Source organism: Lucilia cuprina, chromosome 4, assembly GCF_022045245.1.
Source record: "Lucilia cuprina isolate Lc7/37 chromosome 4, ASM2204524v1, whole genome shotgun sequence".
NCBI lineage: Eukaryota > Metazoa > Arthropoda > Insecta > Diptera > Calliphoridae > Lucilia > Lucilia cuprina.
This window is the reverse complement of record NC_060952.1, coordinates 85,537,238-85,549,434: the sequence shown is the minus strand read 5'-3', so window position 1 is coordinate 85,549,434 and position 12,197 is coordinate 85,537,238.

Here is a 12,197-nt window from a genome sequence, read left to right as displayed (position 1 = left end):
TGTTTTACAGAAAAATGTGTTATACAAAGGTTTCTTATAGAAAAATGTGCTATATACAAGTTTTTTATGGAAAAATGTGTTATTTACTAAGTTTTCTATAGAAAAATAAGTTTTATACAAAATTTCCTATAAAAATGTGTTATATACAAAATTTTCTATATAAAAATGTGTTGTATATTAAGATTTCTATAAGAAATTTTGTTATACATAAAGTGTTCTGAAGTTTTCTATAAAAAAATGTGTTATATATTAAGTTTTCTGTAAGAAATATTGTTATACATTAAGTTTTCTATTGAAAAATGTGTTATACACTAATTTTAATATAGAAAAATGTGTTATGTACCAAGTTTCTATAGTAAAATGAGTTATACAGAAAGAAAAATGTGTTATATACAAAGTTTTCTATAGAAAAATGAGTAATTTCTACAGAAAATTAGTCTTATAAAGGTTTTTCTATAAAAATGTGTAATATGCAATGTGATCAATAGATAAATGTGTTATATACAATGGTTTCTGTAGAAAAATTAAAAATTTATTGATGTTTTTATAGAAAACTGAGTTTTTAAGTATTATATACAAAGTTTTTTATAAAAAATTTGTCATAATTATTTTTTTCTATAGAAAATGTGTTATTTACCAAGTTTTCTATAGAAAAATGAGTTTTACACAATGATTTCTGTAAAAATGTGTTATATACAAAGTATTGTTTAAAAAAATGTGTTATATATAAACTTTTCTATAGAAGAATGCGTTGTTTATAAAGATTTATATAAGACATTTTGTTATACATAAAGTATTCTAAAGTTTTCTATAGAATGTTTTCTAATGTTTCTTTAGAAAATGTGTTATACACCATTGTACGAGTACAGCATGTTTTGTATAGAAAAAAATCTGTTATATATAAATTTTTCTATAGAAAACTATGTTATACACAAATTCTGCTTAAAAAAACATTAATACTTTTAATGTCACTTTTAATAACATATGGCATCTCTGTTATACAACGATCATTGTTTATTTTAAGTGATGCCAACCTCTATAAATCTGTAATAACACTTAAATCTTGTTATTAATTATATTTCGATTTTATTCAATAACTGTTTGTTTAAAAAAAAAAGAAAATCCACAATTTTTCAACTCAACTACTAAAGGTTTATAAATTAAATTAAAATTGCATACATAAAACAAAAGCGAGAAATAAAAAAACATTCTAAAATTTAAGTTTAATTATAAAAAAATTATGATTTTGACAAACAAAAAACCAAAAATATTATGTAAACACAACAACAGCAACAAAATTATATATAAAAACTATTAAAAATTTAAAAGCAACAAAGAACAAAACAATTTTTTCTATGAAATTTACTTAATTTTAATTAAAAACAAAAACAACAATTTAGCATTAAAACAAACAACAACAAAAAAACTATATATACATACAACATCAAAAATAAAAATTAACAAAAAAAAAACAAAATTTATTATAAATTAAGAAATTAAGAAAAAATGCTTAACAAGAAAAGAAATCCTTACACTCAAAGAAAAAAATATGTTAAAGAAAACAACAAAAAGGCAACTAAATAACTGCTTTCATTAACAGACAACAATTTTTAATTGAATTTAAATCATTTTTTTTAATTAAATATTTCGGCAATGCAATTGTAAATATTATTTTGAATAAATTAAAAAAAAACAAAAAAATATATATAAAAACAAATAAACAAATAAATATTAATTAAACTTAACTAAATAATAACAAAAAAAAAAACATGAAAATAAGGATGATATTGTAAAATGAGAAAAAAATAAAATTCTTAAGTTTTATTTATAAATTCATGTAGCATTGTTTTCTTTTTAGATAAAAAAAGCCTTAAAGGTTAATTTATTTATTGAAATTTTTTTAATTTACATTTCAACACAAGTTTTTTTAGTTTTCTCTCTAACGCTTAAAAAGTCAACTAAACTAAACCACCTTTTTAAACTAATGATTAAAACAAACAAACAAAAATCAAGCCTTTATAAAAAAAACACCCACAAAACACACAGTTTACATACACATTATAAACATTTAAATTATTCAAAAAAAAAATTAAAAAATAAATAAATAAAAGAACACAATTTTTTTAAAAACAATTTATAGTTACAACAAATAAATTATTATCAAACAAAAGAAACAAACAGAAAAAACATAACATTTTTCTCAGAAAATCATATGATAGTTTGATTAGAAGATAACAAGAAGAATTTCATTTAAACTGCATTTATTTTTTTTTATCAAAATTGAATTGTTAAAGTTGGTCTCATCTATCATTATCTGCTTAAAATATTTTTAATAAAATTTCAATACGTTTTCTAAAAAGCATTAAAGTTTTAAATAAATCCAGGTGGTAACACTTTATGTAGATGACTACAAAGTAAGGTTGAAGAAAGCGACTCTACAAACAATCGACTTTTTGTTGAAAAGTCGAACAACATTATCAAAATAGTAAAAAGTCAAAAGCTCAACTATAGTAGAGGTTTTCATTACCTAAGAACTTAATTTAAGCGGCTCACATCGGCATAGTAAGGCACCAAATCCAAAATTATATACTCTGTTCTCAGTAAAGGTCGGATAGTACAAGAAGAGATGATATAAACAGGCCTGTTCTGAATAACAAATTTCCTGGAATTTTGTTCCATTTCCTATACATAAAGCATTCAAAAAATAATAAACTCACGGGGAATTATTGTTCATAATTGGTCTACATTGTACTTGAGACCTATTTTCCTAACATTATTGCAAATATTTCCCCGTTTTATCCCGTTATTACCGATAACAGCGTTCTTAACTTCTCCTGATGAAAGCCTTTACTGTAAGGCTTTCATCGGAAGATGTTAACCAAGGGACATCATATAGAGGTCAGTGGGACTTCTTAGTAACCTTTTGATTTCAGCCATTTCATAGTTGAGATTTTGCACTATAAAGGGTACCTACTCACTTAGTTTGAACGGCTCATGTGGATACAATGAGAACACTAGAAACAAAATTATATTCTCTGTTGGCTCAGTAAATGTCGGACTGTACCAGAGGAGATAAGACATAGTGTCTCCCTTCCCTTGACCAAGCGGCATCATATAGTAGCCAGGTTGACCTCGTAGTAACCAAAATAATGTTCGCTGTTCGCTCAGTAAGTGTCGCAATGTACCAGAGTAGATAAGATGTAGTTCCCTCTCATTGTGACAACTCCTGCAGTAAACATTGTACTACAAAAACTTAACAGAAAACTTGACCAAGCGGCAGCATATAGTCAGAGCCAGGTGGACCTCGCAGTAAACATTTGATTTGAGCCATTTCATAGTTGAGAGAAAGGGTACCCACACACTCAGTTTGAGCGATTCGAGTACAATGAGAACATCAGAACCAAAATAATGTTCGCTGTTTGCTCAGTAAATGTCGGATTGTACCAGAGGAGATAAGATATAGTGTCTCCTTTCCCCTCATTGTGACAACTTCTGCAGTGGACATTGTACTCCAAAAACTTAACAGAAAACTTGAACAAGCAACATCATATGGAGGTAGGTAGGATCTATTAAGGGATACCCACTCACAAACAAAAGAACCAAAATAATGTTCGCTAAGTAAATGTCGAACTGCACCAGAGGAGATATGTTATAGAGTCTCCTTCCTCCTCATATTACTACAAAACCTGAACAGAAAACTTGACCCATTTCATATAGTTTCAGTTTGGCCAAGCACCTCACAGTTGTTATGTCCAGGTTCTCAGTTTAGCTTCATCCCTATCTCGCTATCTCATTCAGAGATACTTTGATCAAGATTTATTTCCGTTTTTTTTAACATTTTCCTTACCTAAAGATATCTCGATGAAAATAGAAGATATATAAAATGTTATTTGAAATTTAACAGAAAGGACTTTGAGATGACATACAACCTTTTGAGAATTAAAAGATTCGAACAAAGTTGTTATGTCTAGGAATCCACATTAGCTTTATCCTGAAATGTTTCGCTACAACATTGAGATATACTCTGATCGGGGATTTTTTTAATTACAGATTTATTTCCATATTTTGTCAACATTTTCTTTATATGATGATATCTCCAAGAGGAAAGAAAATATATCAGATGTTAATTGATAGTTGACAGAATGGAGTTTTAGATGACATACAAACTTTTAAGAATTAAGTGATTTTGTAGCAGTTATAACATCTCCAAACAGGACCAAAATTACTAATGTTTAGGCTAATCAACAGTCCAGTCCATAAAGTAATTAATAAAGTCGTTATTAGACTAGTTTAAAGGCTAGTCCAGAGGATTTGTCAACAGATTTGTTAATAGACTATTCAGTATACTAATCAATAGACTAGTCAACAGACTAGTTAATAAACAAGTTCATAGACTAATCAATAGACTAGTCCATAGATTAATTTAGAGTGCTAGTTAATAAAGTAGTCCACAGTCTAATCATTATACTTGTCTGTTTACTAGTATATAGACTTATCAATAGTCCAGTGCATAAAGTAATTAATCGTACTTAGTCTAAAGAGTCGTTTATAGAATAGTTCCTGAACTTGTCAACACACTTGCCATGTAGAATTTTCAATACTTTTTTAGAACTTTAGATTCCATAAAGGACTCTTCTTAAAGCGGATTAATAATTTTCTAAACTTTCTATTTTTTTTCTTTTTATCTTATCGCATAAAACATTGACTGTAATAAGATTTTTTGATCATTTGTTTGAAAATTTTAAGCTATTACTTTATGAACTTCCCAATCTCCAGGCAAGAGTCTATTCTTCTTTGCAATACTCAACCGGTTTATATAGATCGCTCTTTATACAGATCGGTTTTTCCCAGGTTTAGTTTAAACAAAGTGTTTTTAAATCGAAAATAGAGCAGATATTGATACAGTTTGAAATACAAATTGGTAAAAATTTTAAAATGAACATTTTAATAAAATTATAAAATATTCAAATATTCGACCAGCATAACCACTCAAACCAACTTTAAAATACATTTTCATTAGATTAAATTAATTGAAAAAAAAAAAAATAAAAAAAATAATAATGATATTAAACAGAAATTATAAAGCAAAATTAAAAAAAAACAACAATTTAATAAAAAAAAAAAAACAAAAGAAAGAAAAACAAACAATTATTTATATAAAAAAGTGAGCTCTAAAGCAATTATTAACATATTTAATTTATATAATTGTAAAAAATAAAATATAAATAATAAAAAAAACAAAACCCGCGTAACATTAAAACAACATAAATAAAAAATATATAGATGTTTAAATACTCCCTATGAAAACAAACTAAAATATTTTCCAATTTTTTTCAACACAAAAAGAAAATCATTTTAAGAAAAAAACTGAAATAAAAAAAACATATTTCCTATTCATCATTTCCTTTAGATAGTTATAGAATTTAAAACAATTTTTAGTTTGTAATTAAAACAATCTTAATTTTTTCTTTAGTTAACTTTTCCTAACTATAAAGCCCTGCCTATTTTAAAACTTACGAATTTTTAATTTTAAATCATTTTCAGCTAAAATAAAAGTAAAATTTAAAACACTGTGTATAGAATTATTTTTAAGTAATAAGTTAAATATAAATATAAATAAAATTAAATATATTATTATTAATATTATAAAATGATAAAAAATTAAACTTAAAATATAAATAATTATGATAATATTTAAAAAAATATAAAAAAAATGATAACTGAAAATTTTGAACTTAAATAAAAAAACAAACAAAACAAACGTGAAATTATTGGAAAAAATAAACAATTTAAGAGAAAAAAAGAAATTATAAAAAATAAAGAAAAGTATTTAAAAAAAATGCAAACTGTTATTTTTTATTTTTAAAACTGTTTCGCAAGTAAGTCTATTCAATAACAAACTCAAGATTTTTTTGAGTGAAAACATAAAAGTCCATTTATCTTGGAATTTAGAAGAGATAGGGCCAAAACATTGATAATCTGTGATCACTATTATTTCTCGCCAAAAATGGGTTTATTGAGTGAAAACATAAAAGTACATTTATCTTGGAAACTAAAAGAGATAGAGCCAAAACAGTGATAATCTGTGATCACTATTATTTCTCGCCAAAAATGGATTTTTGGAGAGAAAACATAAAAGTCCATTTATCATGGAAACTAGAAGAGATAGAGCCAAAGCAGTGATAATCTGTGATCACTATTATTTCTCACTAAAAATGGATTTTTTGAGTGAAAACATAAAAGTCTATTTATCTTGGAAACTAAAAGAGATAGAGCCAAAACAGTGATAATCTGTGATCACTATTATTTCTCGACAAAAAAGGATTTTTGGAGTGAAAACATAAAAGTCCATTTATCAAGGAAACTAGAAGAGATAGAGCCAAAGCAGTGATAATCTGTGATCACTATTATTTCTCACCAAAAATGGATTTTTTGAGTGAAAACATAAAAGTCCATTTATCTTGGAAACTAGAAGAGATAGAATCAAAGCAGTTATAATCTGTGATCACTATTATTTCATACCAAAAATGGGTTCATTGAGTGAAAACATAAAAGTCTATTTATCTTGGAAACTAAAAGAGATAGAGCCAAAACAGTGATAATCTGTGATCACTATTATTTCTCGCCAAAAATGGATTTTTTGAGTGAAAACATAAAAGTCCATTTATCTTGGAAACTAGAAGAGATAGAGCCAAAACAGTGATAATCTGTGATCACTACTATTTCTCACCAAAAATGGATTTTTTGAGTGAAAACATAAAAGTCCATTTATCTTGGAAACTAGAAGAGATAGAGCCAAAACAGTAATAATCTGTGATCACTATTATTTCTTGCCAAAAATGGGTTTATTGAGTGAAAAGATAAAAGTCCATTTATCTTGGAAACTAGAAGAGATAGAGCCAAAACAGTGATAATCTGTGATCACTATTATTTCTCACCAAAAATGGATTTTTTGAGTGAAAACATAAAAGTCCATTTATCTTGGAAACTAGAAGAGATAGAGCCAAAACAGTGATAATCTGTGATCACTATTATTTCTCACCAAAAATGGATTTTTTGAGTGAAAACATAAAAGTCCATTTATCTTGGAAACTAGAAGAGATAGAGCCATAACAGTGATAATCTGTGATCACTATTATTTCCCACCAAAAATGGATTTTTTGAGTGAGAACATAAAAGTCCATTTATCTTGGAAACTAGAAGAGATAGAGCCAAAACAGTGATAATCTGTGATCACTATTATTTCTCACCAAAAATGGATTTTTTGAGTGAAAACATAAAAGTCCATTTATCTTGGAAACTAGAAGAGATGGAGCCAAAACAGTGATAATCTGTGATCACTATTATTTCTCACCAAAAATGGGTTTATTGAGTGAAAACATAAAAGTCTATTTATGTTGGAAACTAAAAGAGACAGAGCGAAAACAGTGATAATCTGTGATCGCTAGTATTTCTCACCAAAAATGGATTTTTTGAGTGAAAACATAACAGTCCATTTATCTTGGAAACTAGAAGAGATAGAGCCAAAACAGTGATAATCTGTGATCACTATTATTTCTCACCAAAAATGGATTTTTTGAGTGAAAACATAAAAGTCCATTTATCTTGGAAACTAGAAGAGATAGAGCCAAAACAGTGATAATCTGTGATCACTATTATTTCTTGCCAAAAATGGGTTTATTGAGTGAAAAGATAAGAGTCCATTTATCTTGGAAACTAGAAGAGATAGAGCCAAAACAGTGATAATCTGTGATCACTATTATTTCTCACCAAAACCGGGTTTATTGATTGAAAACATAAAAGTCCATTTATCTTGGAAACTAAAGAGATAGAGCCAAAACAGTGATAATCTGTGATCACTATTATTTCCCACCAAAAATGGATTTTTTGAGTGAAAACATAAAAGTCCATTTATCTTGGAAACTAGAAGAGATAGAGCCAAAACAGTGATAATCTGTGATCACTATTATTTCTCACCAAAAATGGATTTTTTGAGTGAAAACATAAAAGTCCATTTATCTTGGAAACTAGAAGAGATAGAGCCAAAACAGTGATAATCTGTGATCACTATTATATCTCGCCAAAATTGGGTTTATTGAGTGAAAACATAAAAGTCTATTTATCTTGGAAACTAAAAGAGATAGAGCCAAAACAGTGATAATCTGTGATCACTATTATTTCTCGCCAAAAATGGATTTTTTGAGTGAAAACATAAAAGTCCATTTATCTTGAAAACTAGAAGAGATAGAGCCAAAACAGTGATAATCTGTGATCACTATTATTTCTCACTCAAAAATGGATTTTTTGAGTGAAAACATAAAAGTCCATTTATCTTGGAAACTAGAAGAGATAGAGCCAAAACAGTGATAATCTGTGATCACTATTATTTCTCACCAAAAATGGATTTTTTGAGTGAAAACATAAAAGTCCATTTATCTTGGAAACTAGAAGAGATAGAGCCAAAACAGTGATAATCTGTGATCACTATTATTTCTCACCAAAAATGGATTTTTTGAGTGAAAACATAAAAGTCCATTTATCTTGGAAACTAGAAGAGATAGAGCCAAAACAGTGATAATCTGTGATCACTATTATTTCTTGCCAAAAATGGGTTTATTGAGTGAAAAGATAAAAGTCCATTTATCTTGGAAACTAGAAGAGATAGAGCCAAAACAGTGATAATCTGTGATCACTATTACTTCTCACCAAAGTATCTTGGAAACTAGAAGAGATAGAGCCAAAACAATGATAATCTGTGATCACTATTATTTCTCAACAAAAATGGATTTTTTGAGTGAAAACATAAAAGTCCATTTATCTTGGACACTAGAAGAGATGGAGCCAAAACAGTGATAATCTGTGATCACTATTATTTCTCGCCAATAATGGGTTTATTGAGTGAAAACATAAAAGTCCATTTATCTTGGAAACTAGAAGAGATAGAGCCAAAACAGTGATAATCTGTGATCACTATTATCTCTCGACAAAAATGGGTTTATTGAATGAAAACATAAAAGTCCATTTATCTTGGAAACTAGAAGAGATAGAGCCAAAACAGTGATAATCTGTGATCACTATTATTTCTCACCAAAAATGTATTTTTTGAGTGAAAACATAAAAGTCCATTTATCTTGGAAACTAGAAGAGATGGAGCCAAAACAGTGATAATCTGTGATCACTATTATTTCTCACCAAAAAGGGTTTATTGAGTGAAAACATAAAAGTCTATTTATCTTGGAAACTAAAAGAGACAGAGCGAAAACAGTGATAATCTGTGATCGCTAGTATTTCTCACCAAAAATGGATTTTTTGAGTGAAAACATAAAAGTCCATTTATCTTGGAAACTAGAAGAGATAGAGCCAAAACAGTGATAATCTGTGATCACTATTATATCTCACAAAAAATGGATTTTTTGAGTGAAAACATAAAGGTCCACTTAACTTGGAAACTAGAAGAGATAGAGCCAAAACAGTGATAATCTGTGATCACTATTATTTCTCACCAAAAATGGATTTTTTGAGTGAAAACATAAAAGTCCATTTATCTTGGAAACTAGAAGAGATAGAGCCAAAACAGTGATTATCTGTGATCACTATTATTTCTCACTAAAAATGGATTTTTTGAGTGAAAACATAAAAGTCCATTTATCTTGGAAACTAGAAGAGATAGAGCCAAAACAGTGATAATCTGTGATCACTATTATTTCTCACCAAAAATTGAGTGAAAACATAAAAGTCCATTTATCTTGGAAACTAGAAGAAATAGAGCCAAAACAGTGATAATCTGTGTGAAAACATAAAAGTCCATTTATCTTGGAAACTAGAAAAGATAGAGCCAAAACAGTGATAATCTGTGATCACTATTATCTCTCGCCAAAAATGGGTTTATTGAGTGAAAACATAAAAGTCCATTTATCTTGGAAACTAGAAGAGATAGAGCCAAAACAGTGATAATCTGTGATCACTACCAAAAATTTATTTTTTTGAGTGAAAACATAAAAGTCCATTTATATTAGAAACTAGAAGAGATAGAGCCAAAACAGTGATAATCTGTGATCACTATTATTTCTCACCAAAAATGGATTTTTTGAGTGAAAACATAAAAGTCCATTTATCTTGGAAACTAGAAGAGATAGAGCCAAAACAGTGATAATCTGTGATCACTATTATTTCTCGCCAAAAATGGGTTTATTGAGTGAAAACATAAAAGTCCATTTATCTTGGAAATTAGAAGAGATAGAGCCAAAACAGTGATAATCTGTGATCACCATTATTTCTCACCAAAAATGGGTTTATTGAGTGAAAACATAAAAGTCCATTTATCTTGGAAACTAGAAGAGATAGAGCCAAAACAGTGATAATCTGTGATCACTATTATATCTCACAAAAAATGGATTTTTTGAGTGAAAACATAAAGGTCCACTTAACTTGGAAACTAGAAGAGATAGAGCCAAAACAGTGATAATCTGTGATCACTATTATTTCTCACCAAAAATGGATTTTTTGAGTGAAAACATAAAAGTCCATTTATCTTGGAAACTAGAAGAGATAGAGCCAAAACAGTGATAATCTGTGATCACTATTATTTCTCACTAAAAATGGATTTTTTGAGTGAAAACATAAAAGTCCATTTATCTTGGAAACTAGAAGAGATAGAGCCAAAACAGTGATAATCTGTGATCACTATTATTTCTCACCAAAACTGGGTTTATTGATTGAAAACATTAAAGTCCATTTATCTTGGAAACTCAAAGAGATAGAGCCAAAACAGTGATCACTATTATTTCCCACCAAAAATGGATTTTTTGAGTGAAAAAACAAAAGTCCATTTATCTTGGAAACTAGAAGAGATAGAGCCAAAGCAGTGATAATCTGTGATCACTATTATTTCTCACCAAAAATGGATTTTTTGAGTGAAAACATAAAAGTCCATTTATCTTGGAAACTAGAAGAGATAGAGCCAAAACAGTGATAATCTGTGATCACTATTATTTCTCACCAAAAATGGATTTTTTGAGTGAAAATATAAAAGTCCATTTATCTTGGAAACTAGAAGAGATAGAGCCAAAACAGTGATAATCTGTGATCACTATTATTTCTCACCAAAAATGGGTTTATTGAGTGAAAACGTAAAAGTCCAGTTATCTTGGAAACTAGAAGAGATAGAGCCAAAACAGTGATAATCTGTGATCACTATCCAAGTCCATTTATCTTGGAAACTAGAAGAGATAGAGCCAAAACATTGATAATCTGTGATCACTATTATTTCTCACCAAAAATGGATTTTTTGAGTGAAAACATAAAAGTCCATTTATCTTGGAAACTAGAAGAGATAGAGCCAAAACAGTGATAATCTGTGATCACTATTATTTCTCACCAAAAATGTGTTTTTTGAGTGAAAACATAAAAGTCCATTTATCTTGGAAACTAGAAGAGATAGAGTCAAAACAGTGATAATCTGTGATCACTATTATTTCTCGCCAAAAATGGATTTTTTGAGTGAAAACATAAAAGTCCATTTATCTTGGAAACTAGAAGAGATAGAGCCAAAACAGTGATAATCTGTGATCACTATTATTTCTCACCAAAAATGGATTTTTTGAGTGAAAACATAAAAGTCCATTTATCTTGGAAACTAGAAGAGATATAGCCAAAACAGTGATAATCTGTGATCACTATTATTTCTCGCCAAAAATGGATTTTTTGAGTGAAAACATAAAAGTCCATTTATCTTGAAAACTAGAAGAGATAGAGCCAAAACAGTGATAATCTGTGATCACTATTCTTTCTCACTAAAAATGGATTTTTTGAGTGAAAACATAAAAGTCCATTTATCTTGGAAACTACAAAAGATAGAGCCAAAACAGTGATAATCTGTGATCACTATTATTTCTCGCCAAAAATGGATTTTTTGAGTGAAAACATAAAAGTCCATTTATCTTGGAAACTAGAAGAGATAGAGCCAAAACATTGATAATCTGTGATAATCTGTGTATTTCTCACCAAAAATGGATTTTTTGAGTGAAAACATAAAAGTCCATTTATCTTGGAAACAAGAAGAGATAGAGCCAAAACAGTGATAATCTGTGTATTTCTCACCAAAAATGGATTTTTTGAGTGAAAACATAAAAGTCCATTTATCTTGGAAACTAGAAGAGATAGAGCCAAAACAGTGATAATCTGTGATCACTATTATT